Source organism: Rana temporaria, chromosome 4 (genome assembly GCF_905171775.1).
Source record: "Rana temporaria chromosome 4, aRanTem1.1, whole genome shotgun sequence".
In the NCBI taxonomy this organism is placed as follows: domain Eukaryota; kingdom Metazoa; phylum Chordata; class Amphibia; order Anura; family Ranidae; genus Rana; species Rana temporaria.
Window position 1 is genome coordinate 477,177,150 of NC_053492.1, and position 19,402 is coordinate 477,196,551.

Genomic DNA, 19,402 nt, shown 5'->3' on the forward strand with positions numbered 1-19,402 from the left:
CCACACATGCCCGGGGAGTGTGGGCAGGGCAGACTCAGAAGAAGGAGGAGCAGATGAGCTCTATCTCTCCTCGTGTCTGTGAAGAGAGACAAGGGGATGGTGTGCGCTGAGGCTGAGCTATGTGTGAGACGAGACATAGCTCAGCTCTGCAGCCATCTACCTCGGAGCCAACACAGGCACGGCTGCACAGTGGGAGGTGAGCAGCGGCCCTGACCTGTGTTACCAAAGCTCCAGCAGGCATATTCCTGCTCTGCAAAAACAGCATTTGGTAGTGGCGGCCGGTGGCTGTGCATAGTGTCACCAGCCCGGGGGGAGATTTCCACCCTGCCCCCCCTGCCAGCCCTCCCCTGCGTACAAGTATACATGTTGTGTGGTTTGAATGCGTTCTTCTGCCAAATTCAGTGCCCGTGATTCGCAGTGCGCCCCTGCCCACGAACATCGCTTCTGGCTTTTCCGGACCTATTTAGTGTTTTCCCCGATCACGATCACCACCCCTATCCATGACCCCTCTGTTCTTACAGGAATGTCTACAGAAGTTTTTTTATTTTTTTCCGGTCAGTTGTTCCAGAGTCCTCCGTTTTCTGGGCTCGATATCAGACGGGAATGTCGGCGGCGTCTCGCTGCGCTGCGGGATAAAGACTTTGAGAACAACTCGGCGCTTCCAATTGAATCGCTTTCTTCGCCATGAATTATTCCTATTTTTATCTTCTGTGAAATTGCATTAGCGGAGAGGGCAGATCTTAAAAAAAAAAAAAAAAAAAAAAAAACCTCATCTTCCGCCAAGGAAATATGCCGCGTATCTCGGCTTATATCAGATTTTTATAGCTGAAGGCGACGTTCATTCAGACGACGGCAGCGAATGAGATCAGAGAAGGAACCTCATTTTCATGCTTTGTTTTGCCCGGAGCCATTTTTATTATTTAAAGCAAATGGGTTAACAGCGTCCCGTCCTCGCGTTCCATCAACGTGCGCTTTCTTAAGTAAACGGTTCAGTCACCGCCAAATTGGTTCCGATGTTGTTCTCGCTACAAGTTAACTCCTCGCTCGCCTGTCTGGGAAAACGCATATAAAGTGAGGACTACGCTTATTGTAGGGTTCGTGGTTGTAAACTCTCACATATACTATCCTCAGGTGATACGCAAATCCCCCTACATGAGTTGTACCTATTTATCATCTCTACATCTGTTGAAAGCAGGGGTCAAGTCCTGGGGAAAAAAGTGTGGGAACTCAGACTCAAGATCCACTCCCCCACCAAAAAAAATAAAAAATTATACGCTCATATGCATAATTACTAAACTGCATGGACCGGATTCAGATACATTGGAGTATCTTTGTGGCAGGCGTAATGTATCTCAGATACGTTACGCCGCTGTAACTTTGGGCGCAAGTTCTGTATTCAGAAAGAACTTGCGCCCTTAGTTACGGCAGCGTAACGTATGTGTTGTGGCGTAAGCCTGCCTAATTCAAATGGGGATGTTGGGGGCGTGTTTTATTTACATTGTACTTGATCCCCGTTTTTGACATATTTTTTGAACGGCGCATGCGCCGTCCGTAAAATATCCCAGTGTGCATTGCTCCAAATTACGCCGCAAGGATGTATTGGATTTGACGTGAATGTAAATGACGTAAAGCCGTATTCGCGAACGACTTACGCAAACGACGTAAAAATTTCAAAACTAGGCGCGGGAACGACGGCCATACTTAACATTAGCTACGCCTCATATAGCAGGGGTAACTATACGCCGGAAAAAGCCGAACGTAAACAACGTACGTTTCTGAATCGCCGTATCTACCTAATTAGCATATTACTTGCGTAAACATACTGAAGCGCCACCTAGCGGCCAGCCTGAAAATGCAGCCTAAGATACGACGGTGTAAAACACTTATACCTGTCGGATCTTAGGGAAATCTATGCGTAACTGATTCTCGGAATCAGGCGCATAAATAAGACCTCCCGCAATCAGAGATACGACGGCGTATCTTGTATCTAAATCTGGCCCCATGTTTTTTTTTTTTCTTTCAATCCACTGTACCTTAGTAATCCTTTATGTTACTGGCCGCTTCCTGTATATGGATTCATCGGGTAGTGTGCGGGTATTCCGTCACTTCCTCGATGCCGCAATGTCTCCTGAGAGCTTTTGTCATTGTTCCCAGGAGACATTGCGGAGGTCTGCCGCAAGTTATCGCGGGATTTAGAAAGAAGCAAGTTCTTTCTAAGTCCCGCGATAACTCGCGGCAGACCTCCGCAATGTCTAAATCCCGCGATAACTCACGGCAGACCTCCGCAATGTCTCCTGGGAACAATGACAAAAGCTCCCAGGAGACATTGCGACATCGAGGAAGTGACGGAATACCCCGCACACTACCCGATGAATCCATATACAGGAAGCGGCCAGTAACATAAAGGATTACTAAGGTTCGCCTGCCCCTGACAGTGACTCGAGCTGGGCATCGCCGCTTAGTGATGGATTGGCTCGGGCGGCTCGGCTGCTCTAGTCCTGCAAAGGGAACTGAGTTCCTGCTGTGAAAAAAGGTGCAGGAGCTCCGTTCCCACGCGTTCCCGCAGGACTTGAGCCCTGGTTGAAAGTACTGAATTTACAAGCTTGTCTGAAGCCTCGTACACACGCTTGGTTTTCTCGGCAAGAACCAGCGAGGAAACTGCTGGCAGAGCTTTCTTGCCGAGTATACCGAGCGTGTGTACGAGGCTTTCAGGTTTCTCGTCAAGAAAACTGCCCAGAATCTAGATGAGAAAACACGTTCTCCACTTTTCTCGTCGTGAGATTCTCAGCAGTTTTCCTGCCGAGAAACCCGAGCGTGTGTATACTTACCTGTCGCCGTGGAAACCCGTGCATGCTCGAAATGACTTTGACGCATGCGCGGTAGCTTCCAAGGCATAGGATGGCGGCGGCGGCATCGAATGTGACGAGAGCATGCTCGTCGTACGCGATGACGTCACTGCTTTTTTTACCTTTCAAGAGAACCGCGGTTCTTTTGAAAGGAGAGTCTGTACACTCGGGCAGCAAGAGATTCTCGTCAGGGAAAACAAAGTTTTTTTCATTTTTACATAGACGTATGAGTGCTGCCAGCATTGCTGCAGAGGGTGAAGGGGTGGGGGAGGGTCAGCCTGTCAGTGCTCAGACCATACGTCGCACACTGCATCAAATTGGTCTATGTGGCTGTCATCACAGAAGGAAGCCTCTTCTAAAGATGATCCACAAGAAAGGACCGCAAACAGTTTGCTGAAGACAAGCAGACTAAGGACATGGATTACTGGAACCGCGTCCTGTGGTCTGATGAGACCAAGATAAAGGTATTTGGTGTCAGATGGTGTCAGGCGTGTGTGGGGGCGCAGGTGAGGAGGACAAAGACAAGTGTGTCTTGTCTACAGTCAGGCATGGTGGGGGGAGGGTCATGGTCTGGGGCTGCATGAGTGCTGCCGGCACTGGGGGGCTACAGATCATTGAGGGGACCATGAATGCCAACATGTACTGTGACACCCTGAAGCAGAGCATGACCCCCTCCCTTCAGAGACTGGACCGCAGGGTAGTATTCCAACATCATAACCACCCCAAACACACCTCCAAGACCACCAGTGCCTTGCTAAAGAAGCTGAGGGTAAAGGTGATGGACTGGCCAAGCATGTCTCCAGACCTAAACCCTATTGATCATCTGTGGGGGATCCTCAAAACAGAAGGTGGAGGAGCGCAAGGTCTCCAACAACCACCAGCTCCGTGATGTCATCATGGAGGAGGGGAAGAGGACTACAGTGACAACCTGTGAAGCTCTGGTGACCTCCATGCCCAAGAGGGTTGGAAAATATTCACACTTTGGGCCCAATTTGGACATTTTCCCTTAGGTGTTTACTCATTAATGGCTGTGTGTTGAGTTATTTTGAGGGGGCGGCAAATTGACACCGTTATACAATCTGTACACTCACTACACAACATTGGAGATACAAAGGGGCAGATCCACATAGTGAGTACGCCAGCGTATCTACTGATACGCCGGCGTACTTTCAAATTTCCCGCGTCGTATCTTTAGTTTGAATCCTCAAACCAAGATACGACGGCTTCTGGGTTCGATCCGACAGGCGTACGGCTTCGGATCGTAGGTGCAATTCTTCGGCGCCCGCTGGGTGGAGTTTGCGTCGTTTTCCGCGTCGGGTATGCAAATTAGCTTTTTCCGACGATCCACGAACGTACGCGCGGCCGTCGCTTTCTCTTACGTCGTCTCTAGTCGGCTTTTTCCGGCGTATAGTTAAAGCTGGTATTTTGCGGCGTATAGTTAGACTTGCCATGTTAAGTATGGCCGTCGTTCCCGCGTCGAAATTCGATTTTTTTTTTACGTAAGTCGTCCGTGAATAGGAAAGGACGTAAGTCACGTCTAAGTTCAAAAAATGACGTTGTTGCGACGTCATTTCGCGCAAAGCACGGCGGGAAATTTAGAAACGGAGCAAGCGCAGTTCAATCGGCACGGGGACGCGCTTCATTTAAAAGAATCACGCCCCCTACCCGCCGATTTAAATTCCGCCGCCAGAAATACACTACACCGCCGTAACTTACGGCGCGAAATCTTTGAGGATTTGAAAGTACGCCAGGTAAGGTACGGCGGCTTAGCGTATCTCTGATACGCGGCGTAAGTGTAAATGTCTGTGGATCTGGCCCAAAGTGTCATTTCTTCAGTGTTGTCACATGAAAAGATACAAGAAAAGATTTTACAATTGTGTGAGGGGTGTACTTACTTTTGTGAGATACTGTATCTATCTACGTCTATCTATAGAACAGATGAAGGTTTTTACATTTCCCTTCTGTTGTCCGTCAGTAAAGGAATACATTATTTTTTTTCCTATACCCCCCCCCCCCCCCTTCCATGCTCCATTACGAAGCTGATCTGACATTTGGTCCCGATGATTAGCCGTCTGTCGGGGTAGTATCTCCATCCGATTATCTGCCGGATTGTTCCTTTGATCCATTTGTAAGAATGAAGAACGTCTCTCACTTCTTAATGTCAGGATGTCAGCCTGTGATCACTCCTAGGAGGGGGCCTGTCCCTCCCGGCATTATCAATTCATCAAAGGAGAGTCCATTTCCTAAAGGTCGCCCGTCTCTGTGGCGGAAGTCTGACTTCCACATAGAAATATTATAGCGCTTTACTTTTTTTATCTTCTGTTGGGCGCTTTATAGACCAACTCAAAGGAGCAATGAAACCGGTTGGTCACGGGCGGCCCTGTATGGATCGCAGTGTGTATCTGGTGTGGAGGTGTAGATCCAGGGCCGCCATCAGGAATTATGGGGCCCCTTACACAGCTTCAGGCATGGGGGGGCCCCTGGAGCAGAGAACCGGGGGGGGGGGGGGGGTGCTGCCGCGAATTGAAAGGGGGGTGTGCCACAAATTTGGGGGGTTGCCCTGGGGACCTCTGGGCCCCTTACAAAATATATATATATAATGTATAAAATATATATATATAAAAAAATTGTAAAAAAAAAGGGGGGCAGCCATCCGGGGCTTTAATAAAAAGAAAAAAATATCTATTTTTTTTATATAAAAAAAGGGGGTTGCCATCCGGGGCCCTTGGGGACCTCTGGGCCCTTTAATAAAAACAAAAAAATAAAATAAAACAAATATATATATATATAAAAAAAATACATAAAAAAAGGGGGGGTTGCCATCTGGGGCCCTGGGGACCTCTGGGCCCTTTATTAAAAACAAAAAAATAAAATAAAACAAAGGTACCACATGGGTAGGTACCGGAGCATGATGGGACTGTGAGGCCTATATAAGTCGGATGCAAACTGCGCACCTGTCATTGCAGCGAGAAGAGCCGTCGGGTCAACATCAGAAGAAGGGAGAAGAAGAAAAGAGAAGAAGACGACGTCACAGAACAGCCCTGAAGGAGAAGGCACCGGACAGCGCGAGAAGAACTGGGGTGCGCCGAGTCAAGAGCGGAGAAGATAGAAGAAGACCCCCCCGGAGAGCGGAGAAGACCCCAGAGAGCAGAGAAGACCCCCCGGAGAGAGGAGAAGACCCCCCAGAGAGCAGAAGACCCCCCCCCGGAGAGCGGAAGAAGAAGCCCCCCTGCTAAAAGAGCTAAAGAAGACAGGGGGGGCCCCCGGAGCAGACTAATAAATTATTTTAAAAACCCTGTGTCGTGTGTTAATTAACTTTAACACTTTGCCTCCAGGTGAATGGGTAGGGGTATGATGTACCCCATATCCATTCACTTAGGGTGGGGGGCCGGTATCTGGGGGCCCCCTTATCTGAGGGGGCTCCCAGATTCCGATAAGCCCCCCGCCCGCAGACCCCGACAACCAACGACCAGGGTTGTCGGGAAGAGGCCCTGTCCTTATCAACATGGGGACAGGGTGCTCTGGGGTGGGGGGGCCCGCAGTGCGCCCCCCTTCCCCCAGAGCACCCGACCCCCCCATGTTGAGGGCATGCGGCCTGGTACGGCTCAGGAGGGGGGGCGCTCGCTCGTCCCCACTCATTTCCTGGCCGGCTGGGTAGCGTGCTTTGGATACGGGTCTGGTATGGATTGTAGGGGGACCCCCTACGTCGGTTTTTCGGCGTAGGGGGGTCTCCTTACAACCCATACCAGACCAAAGGGCCTGGTATGCTCCTGGGGGAAGAACCCATGTCGGTTTTTTATTTAAAAATTGGCGTGGAGTTCTCCCTCAGGAATGCATACCAAATGCCGCACCTAGAATTGGCGGGAATACAAGTCGGATCTCCCGTCGCTTCTATGACGGCTTTGTCTCCATCGCGGCAAGCCAGCTCGGCGCTGGCTCCCGCGATGGGGCTCGTAGGTGGTCAATCTCGCCGAGAAAGGGAGCGAGATTGACACAATATCGCGGTCACCCACTATACCTCGGAGGAGAAGGAGGGGGGCGAACGCCGCCGGAATCACCAAGCCGTCATGTCCTGTTTATTCGGCTATGATGTCACACACACGTTCCGCCTCCGCCACCAATTTTGGACCAGTGTTCTGTCAATCACAGGAGCTGGTCCAATGGCGATGGCGGAGGCAGGACTGTGTATGTGACTGCCGTCTGAGAGCCGAGTACTGTAAACAGAAGATGGCGGCTCGTGAATTCCGGCAGCGCTCGTTCCCCTCCTGATTTCCTGCAATGCATGAGAGATGGTGAGGCTGCAGATGGGTGTCAGGCTGCATTACATGGGTGGAGATCAGGCTGCAGATGGGCACAGAGGCTGCATTGAGGCTGCAGATGGGTGTCAAGCTGCATTGGATGGGCGCAGATCAAGCTGCAGATGGGCACAGAGGCTGCATTGAGGCTGCAGATGGGCGTCAGGCTGCATTGGATGGGCGCAGATCAGGCTGCAGATGGGCACAGAGGCTGCATTGAGGCTGCAGATGGGCGTCAGGCTGAATTGGATGGGCGCAGATCAGGCTGCAGATGGGCACAGGCTACATTGAGGCTGCAGATGGGCATCAGGCTGTATTGGATGGGCGCAGATCAGGCTGCAGATGGGCACAGAGGCTGCATTGAGGCTGCAGATGGGCGTCAGGCTGCATTGGATGGGCACAGATCAGGCTGCAGATGGGCACAGAGGCTGCAGATGGGCATCAGGCTGCATTGGATGGGCGCAGATCAGGCTGCAGATGGGCACAGAGACGTCATTGAGGCTGCAGATGGGCATCAGTCTGCATTAGATAGGTGCAGATGGGCACAGAGGCTGCATTGAGGCTGCAGATGAGCACTAATTTTCCGGTGACAAAATGGTCTCTATGACCGTCGGAGGCCCGGGTGTGACGTCATAACGTCGCGCCCGGATACCCGGAAGTAAATGGATCCGCAATCCCGGCTGTCGGCATTAGATCGGTGAATTTTTTTTCCTGATCTCATGCTTTCATACCCTGGAGGATAGATGTGGAGGTCTTACTGCTGTCCATTCTCTTCTTCTTTTCGCTTTAAATTTTCCTAGCGTAATTGTCTTTTCTAGAAAGTACAGCTCTGGTATTTTGGAAAGATCAGCTGCAGGAAAAGCGCAGCCAATTCTCAAGCTGCAGACTAGAGGTCAGCGGCTTGAGATAATGAGCTTACAGGCTTTGTGCAATGGCTGCAGCACTCGGAATGGACTAGTTAAGGGGTAGAATAGATCTACATTGCAATGTGGGCTTCCTGTAGGGGCTGCAGTGTCCTGAAGACATTAGGAATAGGTACAATAGGCTTCTATTGCAACATAGGCTTCAAGCAGGGGCTGCAGTGCCCCCTGAGTATGCCAGCCAAGTGTAAAGTTGCCCCCATTTGCAATGTCTGCTTCCTGCAATGGCTGCAGTGCCCTGAGTATAGCAGTAAGGAGTACAATGGACCTACATTGTAATGTGGGCCTGCTGTAGTGTCTGCAGTGCCGTGAGTATACAAGCAAAGGGTATATTGGACCTGCATTTCAACACAGGCTTCCTGTAGAGATTGTAGTGCCCTGAGTATACCATTAAGGGGTACAATGGACCTGCATTGTAAAGTTGGCTTCCTGCAGTGCCCTAAGTATATTTGTAAGGAGTACAATGCACCTCCATTGCATCATGGGCCTCCCGTAGGGACTGCAGTGCCCTGAGTATACTAGTAAGGAGTAAAATGGACCTCAGTTGAAACATGAGCTTCCCACAGGGGCTGCAGTACCCCAGTAATGTAGGCAGGGCCGTTTGAAGGAATTTGGGGGCCCCAAGCAAAACAGACTTGGAGGCCCCCCCGCAAGCATGAAAAGCCCCCCCCCATGTTCTTTTTACCCCCCGGCCCCCATCCCTACCTGGTCCATACCGCGCGGCAGGAGATTCAGTTTCCTGCTCCCGGTCGGACTGAAAGGAAGTGAGCACTCAGTGTGCACTTCCTGTCAGTCCAGCCAGGAACAGGAAACTGAATCTCCTGTACCGCGCAGTACCCGGCCGAAGTCCGGACTGACAGGATGAAGGAAGAGGAGCTCGGCCATGTTACAGAGAAGGGGAAGTGACGACTCCAGGCAGCAGTGCTGCAGGCTCTCTATAGAGTGCTCAGGAGGCTGCAGCATATAGGAAGCGTGGGAAGGGCCCTGCTTGGGGCCCCAGGCCAGCTCGGGGCCCCAAGCAATTGCTTGGTTTGCCTGCCTTGTAGCAACGGGCCTGAATGTAGGGTGACCAGACATCCCCAGTTTCAGGGGACAGTCCCCTGATTGAGGACTCTGTCCCCGGACCAAGTCTGTCCCTGGTTTTGTCCCCGGATTGGATTTAATAGGGGCAGGGGCAATTTCAAAGACAGTCAGTGCAGCCCCCTTACTTTTCAGTACGGGCGCTGCGCTAGAATAGATAGGCGTGGGAGGATTGGCTTACTCCCATTCACAGTTTATGAAAATTTAGGCTGTTGCCAATTTTCAGAATTTGTCCTGTGGGTCGGTCTGTGCTCCGGGGGATGCGTTATCACCCCCGGGCGGCAGCTGGGGGTGATCCCTCGTTGGGCATGCTGGGAGGGGGATATATCTGGGCAACTGCCTTTTTGGCTGTTCTGTTCTGTGCGGGGCCCGAGTTCCAGGTGCGGTACCCACCTTCAGGGTGCGCGCATCCATGGGCCCCGCCACCGTGGCCTACTTCACTGGGGTCACGCACCATGCAGAGCCTCATCCTAACCAAGAGAGGGGCCCCAGCGACTGGCTGGGTCCCAACCCTCTGCTGAGAGGATCCTAAGCAGGGAGGCTGTGCGATGGGGGATTGGCTCGGGAGAACCTAGAACCAGAGGTTGTCCAGGAGGCCTAGACGAACCATCGGGGATCCGGTCACCACACTGCATGACAGGTATGCTCAAGCTGTCAGTGGGTGACACTATCTGAACTGACTGGGAGGACTCACTAAATCTAATTTCACAAATCTCAAATTGTCAAGCTTGTGGCAGAGGCCTGTTCCTCCCAGTGAACTTTGAGTGGCGCTCCGGCTGCCAGGCATGTGATAGACGCCTGTCCGGGGGCACTTTACCCACCCTGATTGTGTTGGCGACGAATTTGGTTACACTATTGCTGGGAGCAGGCTTGCTCTCTTTCATATCCAAGGCCTGATACTAAAGTTCCTCTACGCTCATCAACTTTTCTCTATTGTGTGCCATGTTGATGTTGGCCATGTTGGGCCTTGGAATAAAGCATTGAAACTCAATTGATGTCTGGACACTTGCTCTTTTTTCACACTCACAGCTATCACCCCTAGACCAAGTCAAGAAGGTAACTTAAATAGGCCGATCCCAAACTAAACATCGGCTCCTTCGGGGGTGAGCGCTACACGAGTAAAGAAAAAATATGTCCCCGGATTTCATTTAAAAAATCTGGTCACCTTACAGTAAGGGGTATAATGGATGTCCATTGCCGGGGGCTACAGTGACGCGTGCAGGGATGGACTGGCCATTGGGACTACAGGGAGTTTCCCGGTGGGCCGATGGCTCAGTGGGCCGGCTTCAGTGACAGCGGACCACCTCCGCCCCCCCTCCGCTCCTCTGTCTCTCCCTTTCCGCAGCACTCACCTCCTCTCCCTCCCCACAGCGCTCATCTGGAGGGCAACAGAGAAGCAGGGGGAGGACCAGAGGAGCAGGGGGGACGACAGAGGAGCATGGGGGAGGGGACTCAACAGCTATGGCCTGGGAGTTTCTCACTTCTGCCTAACCTTGTCCCATAAGGGGGGGCACCAAACTGATTCTTTGCCCCGGGTGAAATAATGTCTAGCTTCCCCACTGGTACTGCCTATAAGAGTACCAGTACCAGCCGTTCTACTCTAATAAATAGAACGGCTAGTGGCTAGTGAAGGGGGAGAGGGGGCTTGGGTGGCCAGGGGAGGGGTGCGGGAGTAGTCCGGCTGCCATGGGATAGACCTGTCAAAGTGGGCCAGTCTGGATGAAGTCCAGGGCCAAATTTTTGTCCCAGTCCAGCCCTGGACGCGCGTATACCAGCGAGGGTACCATGGACCTACATTGCAAATTAGGCTCCCTGCAGTGCCCTGAGTATATTGGTAAGAAGTACAATGAACCTTCATTGTAACATGTGCTGCCTGAAGGGGCTGCAGTGCCATAGATATACCAGTAGGAGGTACAGTAGACCATGGGCCAGATTCAGGTACATTTGTGGCGGCGTAACGTATCGCATTTACGTTACACCGCCGCAAGTTTTACGGGCAAGTGCTTGATTCACAAAGCACTTGCCTGTAAAGTTGCGGCGGCGTAGCGTAAATCCCTCCGGCGCAAGCCCGCCTAATTCAAATGATCCGGGTAGGGGGCGTGGATCATTTAAATTAGGCGCGTTCCCGCCCGAACGTACTGCGCATGCTCCGTTTTGAAATTTCCCGCCGTGCTTTGCGCGAAATGACGTCGCACCGACGTCATTTTTTGAACGTCTACGTGAGTTACGTCCTTTCCTATTCACGGACGACTTACGCAAAAAAAAAAATTCAAAATTCGACGCGGGAACGGCGGCCATACTTTAACATGGCAGGTCTATCTATACGCCACAAAATAGCAGCTTTAACTATACGCCGGGAAAAGCCGACTAGCGACGACGTAAGAGATGCGACGGCCGTGCGTACCTTCGTGAATCGCCGGAAAAAGCAAATTAGCATACCCGACGCGGAAAACGACGCGAACTCCACCCAGCGGGTGCCGAAGTATTACACCTACGATCCGAAGGTGTACGAAGCCATACGCCTGTCGGATCAAAGCCAAAAGACGTTGTATCTTGGTTTGAGGATTCAAACTAAAGATACGATGCGGGAAATTTTAAAGTACGCCGGCGTATCAGTAGATATCAGTAGATACACCGGCGTACTTGTACTGTGAATCTGGCCCCTTGACTGCAACATGGGCTTCCCACAGTGGCTGCAGTGCTCTGAGTATACCAGTTAAGGGTACAATGGACCTCCATTGCAACATGGGCTTCCTGTAGGGACTGCAGTGCCCTGAGTATATTAGTAGGGAGTACAAAAGACCTATATTGCAACGTGGGCTTACTTCAGGGGCTGTAATGTCCTTAGTGTACAAGTAAGGATTACAATGGACCTTCTATGCATTATGGGCTTCCTGTAGGAGCTGCAGTGCCCTGATTATACCAGTGAAGAGTACAATGGACCTCCATTGCAATGTGGGCCTTCTGCAAGAGATGTGATGAACTGAATATATTAGTAAAGGGCACAATGATCCTCTGCAGGGGCTGCAGTATCCCACATAAGGAGTACAATAGACCTCCATCACATTATGGGCTTCCTGCAGGGGCTGCAGTACCCTGAGTATACCAATAAGGAGTACAACGAACTTTCATTGCAATGTGGGCTTTCTTCATGGGTTGTAATGTCCTTAGTATATCAGTAAGGGGTACAAGGAACCTCCATTGCAATGTGGGCTTTCTTCTTGGGTTGTAATGTCCTTAGTATATCAGTAAGGGGTACAACGGACCTCCATTGCAATGTGGGCATTCTTCATGGGTTGTAATGTCCTTAGTATATCAGTAAGGGGTACAATGGACCTCCATTGAAATGTGGACTTTCTTCATGGGTCGTAATGTCCTTAGTATATCAGTAAGGGTACAACGGACCTCCATTGCAATGTGGGCTTTCTTCATGGGTCGTAATGTCCTTAGTATATCAGTAAGGGTACAACGGACCTCCATTGCAATGTGGGCTTTCTTCATGGGTCGTAATATCCTTAGTATATCAGTAAGGGTACAACGGACCTCCATTGCAATGTGGGCTTTCTTCATGGGCCGTAATGTCCTTAGTATCTTAGTAAGGGGTACAATGGACCTCCATTGCAATGTGGGTTTTCTTTATGGGTCGTAATGTCCTTAGTATCTTAGTAAGGGGTACAATGGACCTCCATTGCAATGTGGGTTTTTTCATGGGTCGTAATGTCCTTAGTATATCAGTAAGGGGTACAATGGACCTCCATTGCAATGTGGGCTTTCTTCATGGGTCGTGATGTCCTTAGTATATCAGTTAGGCCTCGTACACACCATCGGACATGTCCGATGAAAACAGTCCGCGGACCGTTTTCATCGGACATGTCCGCTCTGAGATTTCGGTCTGATGGCTGTACACACCATCAAACCGAAATCCCCGTGGACAGAGAACGCGGTGACGTAGACGACACCGACGTTCTCTATCGCGCGAGTTCAATGCTTCCACGCATGCGTCGAATCAATTCGACGCATGCGTGGGATTTAGACGTACTAACCAGCGGACATGTCCGATGGACAGCTTTCCAGCGGACATGTTTCTTAGCATGCTAAGAAACATTTGTCCGCTGGAAATCTGTCCGCTAGCCTGTACACACGATCGGATCTGTCCGCTGAAACTGGTCCGCGGACCAGTTTCAGCGGACATGTCCGGTCGTGTGTACGAGGCCTAAAGGGTACAAGGAACCTCCATTGCAATGTGGGTTTTCTTCATGGGTCGTAATATCCTTAGTATATCAGTAAGGGGTACAAGGAACCTCCATTGCAATGTGGGCTTTCTTCATGGGTCATAATGTCCTTAGTATATCAGTAAGGGGTACAAGGAACCTCCATTGCAATGTGGGCTTTCTTCATGGGTCGTAATATCCTTAGTATATCAGTAAGGGGTACAAGGAACCTCCATTGCAATGTGGGCTTTCTTCATGGGTCATAATGTCCTTAGTATATCAGTAAGGGGTACAAGGAACCTCCATTGCAATGTGGGCTTTCTTCATGGGTTGTAATATCCTTAGTATATCAGTAAGGCGTACAATGGGCCTCCATTGCAATGTGGGCTTTCTTCATGGGTCGTAATATCCTTAGTATATCAGTAAGGGGTACAAGGAACCTCCATTGCAATGTGGGCTTTCTTCATGGGTCATAATGTCCTTAGTATATCAGTAAGGGGTACAAGGAACCTCCATTGCAATGTGGGCTTTCTTCATGGGTCGTAATATCCTTAGTATATCAGTAAGGGGTACAAGGAACCTCCATTGCAATGTGGGCTTTCTTCATGGGTCATAATGTCCTTAGTATATCAGTAAGGGGTACAAGGAACCTCCATTGCAATGTGGGCTTTCTTCATGGGTCGTAATATCCTTAGTATATCAGTAAGGCGTACAAGGAACCTCCATTGCAATGTGGGCATTCTTCATGGGCTGTAATGTCCTTAGTATATCAGTAAGGGGTACAAGGGACCTGCATTGCAATGTGGGCTTTCTTCATGGGTCGTAAGGTCCTTAGTATATCAGTAAGGGGTACAATGGACCTCCATTGCAATGTGGGCTTTCTTCATGGGTCGTAATGTCCTTAGTATATTAGTAAGGGGTACAAGGGACCTCCATTGCAATGTGGGCATTCTTCATGGGTCGTAATGTCCTTAGTATATCAGTAAGGGTACAACGGACCTCCATTGCAATGTGGGCTTTCTTCATGGGTCGTAATATCCTTAGTATATCAGTAAGGCGTACAATGGGCCTCCATTGCAATGTGGGCTTTCTTCATGGGCTGTTATGTCCTTAGTATATCAGTAAGGGGTACAAGGGACCTGCATTGCAATGTTGACCTCCTGTAGGGGTTGCAGTTCCCCGAGTCAACTAGCACAAGGTCAATTTTCTTTTTGAAGTTCCGGCAACTGTTTGTTGCACTTCTACAAAGCCCTTAATTTCATTATTATTTTTGTGTATATTACCTCTGTGTTCACCTCGAGCAAAGATAAGATGTGGCGGATATCATTATTATAAGGAGTCCACCAGGGCCCGTTCTCGGCGGCGGCGGCGGTGGGATGCAGCAATAATAATATCTGAGGCCGCCCCTGCCGACCTTGCAGGGAAAATAGCAGATTATGCTGAAGGATGGAGGTGGCGGGTTATTGTGTAGCACGCTGAGTTCTTCTATAAATCTGGCAGCCTGATCTGTAATGATGATAAGGGTCAGCCGCTACGGACGATGACTCTATTGTGTGTCTCGTGGAATAAACAGCTTGACGCAATGAATGCCGTGTGCTTTCTGATCAATAGGAAAATGCTAAACAAATGCGACAGAAGACCAGAGAAATGAGATGGCTTTTTATTTTTTCCGACTCGAGTGGAAATTGGCCTTTGTATTAAATGAATAAACATCGGATTTCCAAAGCCACTATCAATGCACTGAGCCGAGCTTGTACAAGTTCATACACATATAGACGCAACGTAAGTCTTCCTTTCAGATTTTTTTGTCCAACGTTTTTTTTTGTTGGTTTTTAGAATGGAGAAAAAAAAGTTGGAACACCTACCAGATTTATACTCATATCCAGGGATCCATTAGAGGGATTTTTCATCACTTCCTGTCCTGCTGACAACATTTTACCATAGAGGAAGTGAGGGGGAAATTTGCAACAGCAACACAGACAAAATTTTTTTTTTTTAAGTGTATTTTGTGCGTGTACTCGAGAGAGCAGGAGTTGGGAGTAGGCAGGCCTCCCCCAGAGGCAATCTGCCACCTTTCTCCATGCCCCGGGTGGCAATGGCGGGTGTGTGAGGGGGTCCTCCCACATAGCCCTCCGTACCTGCTCCGCTTTGAAGCCCAACGGGGCAGAGGGACGCCCTATAGGGGAGTGAGAGGATCTAGCCCGCTCAACCAGCCCCGTTAGTCCTTCGCCTCTCTTTTTAGAGACCGCGTGGTCAATGTGCATGCATGTTAACCCAATTTTGAGTGCGTGTGTATGGTTTTGTGGGAGGGGGGTGGGCGTACTAAGCGCAGGCTTACCTCGCATAGCACACCCACCGGGAGCCGGGCTGAGACCACCAAACTCAATTCACATGTAGCCGAGGCCGGGATCCGAACCCCTAGCTGCAGAGGTGAATGGCTTGTCAGCGCAGTGCCAATCGCATTGAGCCAACGCAGCTCCCAACACAGACAGAAATAAGAAGGTTTTCTTAACCACTTAAGACCCGGACCTTTAGGCAGCTAAAGGACCCGGCCCCTTTTTGCGATTCGGCGCTGCGTCGATTTAACTGACAATTGTGCGACGTAGCTCCCAAACAAAACTGCCATCCTTTTTTTCCCCCACAAATAGAGCTTTCTTTTGGTGGTATTTGATCACCTCTGCGGTTTTTATTTTTTTGCGCTATAAACAAAAATAGAGCAACAATTTTGAAAAAAGTCAATATTTTTTACTTTTTTCTATAATAAATATCCCCCCAAAAATATATAAAACATTATTTGTTTTCCTCAGTTTAGGCCGATACGTATTCTCTACATATTTTTGGTAAAAAATAGCAAAAATAGCAATAAGCATTTATCGGTTGGTTTGCGCAAAATTTATAGCGTTTACAAAATAGGGGATAGTTTTATTGCATTTTTATTATTTTTTTTTTTTTTTTTACTACTAATGGCGGTGATCAGCGTTTTTTTTCGTGACTGCGACATTATGGCGGACACACCGGACACTTTTGACACATTTTTGGGACCATTGTCATTTTCACAGCAAAAAATGCATCAAAAATGCACTGATTACTGTGAAACTGACAATTGCAGTTTGGGAGTTAACCACTAGAGGTTATGTGTGACCTCATATGTGTTTCTAACTGTAGGGGGGTGTGGCTGTAGGTGTGACGCCATCGATTGTGTTTCCCTATAAAAGGGAACACACGATCGATGACGCCGCCACAGTGAAAAATGGGAAAGCTGTGTTTACACTCACCTCTCCCCGTTCTTCAGCTCCGGGGACAGATCGCGGGACTCCAACGGCAATCGGGTCGGCGAGTCCCGCGCCCACGGAGTTTTGGACCGGGTCGCGTGCACGCGCCCGCACACGAACCCACGGCTGGGCTTAAAGAGCCATGTACGTGGATGTGCCCAGCCGTGCCATTCTGCTGATGTATATCGGCGTGAAGGGGTCCTTAAGTGGTTAAAGCGGGGTTCCGGGCATCATTTTTTTTTTGCAAGCTAAAATTAATCACATTAACCCCTTCAATACCAGGCTTTTATACCACCTCCATACCGGGCCTATTCTGGCACTTCTCTCCTACATGTACAAATCATCATTCTTTTTCTAGAAAATTACTCAGAACCCCCACACAATATATATGTTTTTTTTTTTAGCAGACGCCCTAGGGAATAAAATGACGGTCATTGCAACTTTTTATCTCGCACTGTATTTGCGCAATCATTTTTCAAAGCCTTCTTTTGGGAAAAAAATGAATAAAAAAATAACAAAACAGTAAAGTTGGCCCAATTTTTTTTGTATAATGTGAAAGATGACGTTACGCCGAGTAGATAGATACCTAACATGTCACGCTTTAAAATTGCGCACACTCATGGAATGGCACCAAACTTTGGTACTTAAAAATCTCCATAGGCGACGCTTTGAACATTTTTACATATTTTTTGATGTTCATTTATCACTGTTTCACTCTTATTGAGGGACTTGAGAGTGCTATATAGTGCCCTCTAGTGGCTATCAACCTCTCTTGTTTTTTGGTATATTAGATATTTATATATACCATCATATATCACATAGTTTATGATTTATATCAACATATATCACATAATTTTGTGTGTTTTGTGACTCAAACATTTGTTTTCGCATGGTTTAGAGGTAGCGCGATTTATATTTTTTTCACTGTTTGTTTTTTGTATCTATTGTTTACATGGTAATCGCAGCTCTCGGATTGAATAGACTGCGATTTAATTGCAGTGTTTCTTTCTTTCTTGTTTGTTTAGTATTTATCTCAGTTTCTTTCCAATTTTCCATATTAATGGCTCCCCAGTCATTCCAGAAATCATTGCAAACTCTTGCCTTCTATCCTCCAGCTCATGTTGTGGGCGTATCCATCATATGTGTGGGCGTATCCATCATATGTGTGGGGGGCATGTGAAGCCCAGTTCCTTTTTCTTCCTGGTTTTCAGGGAGAGGTGCATGCTGGGCGATTTTTAGGCACACTGGGGTAGATTCAAAGAGCAATTGCGCCTGTGTAACCATAGTTACGCAGCGCAATTGCTTACTTGCCCCGGCGTATCGAATGCTCCTGATTCAGGAAGCTCGTTACGCCGACTGCAGCCTAAGATATGACTGGCATAAGACTCTTATGCCCGCATATCTTAGGCTGCATTCTTGCGATGACCGCTAGGTGGCGTTCCCGTTGTGCTCAGCGTATAGTATGCAAATTGCATACTAACGCCGATTCACAACGTTACGCGAGCCCTGCGTACGCAGTTTACGTCGTTTCTGTCCGTCGGGTTTCGCGTAAGGCTGCCCCTGCTAATAGCAGGGGCAGCCAATGTTACGTATACCCGTCGTTCCCGCGTCGTGAAGTTTAAATTTTACGTCGTTTGCGTAAGTGAATCGTGAATGGCGCTGGACGCCATTCACGTTCACTTTGAAGCAAATGACGTCCTTGCGACGTCATTTGCCGCAATGCACGTCGGGAAAGTTTCCCGACGGAGCATGCGCCCTACGCTCGGCGCGGGAACGCGCCTAATTTAAATGATTCCCGCCCCCTACGGGATCATTTAAATTGCGCGCGCTTACGCCGGGCATTTTGCCGGAGCGCCCACGCAATTTACGGAGCTACTGCTCCGTGAATCAAGGCCCATCTCAGTGCCCAGCAGTAAAACCTGTCAGTACCTCATCATTAGTGCTGCCCATCAGTGCCACTTGTCAGTGCCACAAGTCAGTGCCAATCAGTACCACCTATCTGCCAATCAGTGCTGCCTGTCAGTGCCCATAACACCCGCCTGTCAGTGCCCATCACAGCCATCAATCAGTGCCCATCAATGATGCCTACTACTGCCCATCAGTGCTACCAGTCAGTGCCCATCAGTGCTGCCTACTAGTGCCCATCAGTGCCACCTATTAGAGCCCATTAGTTCCACCTATCGGTGCCCATCAGTGATGCATATCAGTGCCACCTGTCAGTGCCCATCAGTGCTGCCTACTAGTGCCCATCAGTGCCACCTATCAGTGGCCATCAGTGCCCATCAGTGATGCATATTGGTGCCACCTGTCAGTGCCACCAGTCATATGCCAATCAGTGCTGCCTGTCAGTGCCCATAACACCCGCCTGTCAGTGTACGACCGCGTAACTGTCATTCAAAGTGCGACAGCGCCGAGAGCTGAAAATCGTCCTGGGCGGGAAAGGGATGAAAGTGCCCCCCCGGTATTGAAGGGGTTAAATGCATTGAGCTGCTGCCGTGTGATTGGCTGATCAGCGATTTGTGTCACCCGGAGGGGGGGGGGGGGAGGGAGGGAGATGGCCGACATCATGAATTTGGCATCTTCTGTTCCAACAGAGAAATATTACATTTCAGAGCTTTCCACCTTAAAATCGCAGCTTTCCTCTGCCGAACGACGATCCCCGGAAAAGGTCACGGCGGCGAAAACATTGGGAAAAACGGCGTCCGTCGTCGGATCAATAGCCACCTACACTCTGCATTAGAAACACACTTGGCAGAAAAGCCTCGGCGTCGTTTACAG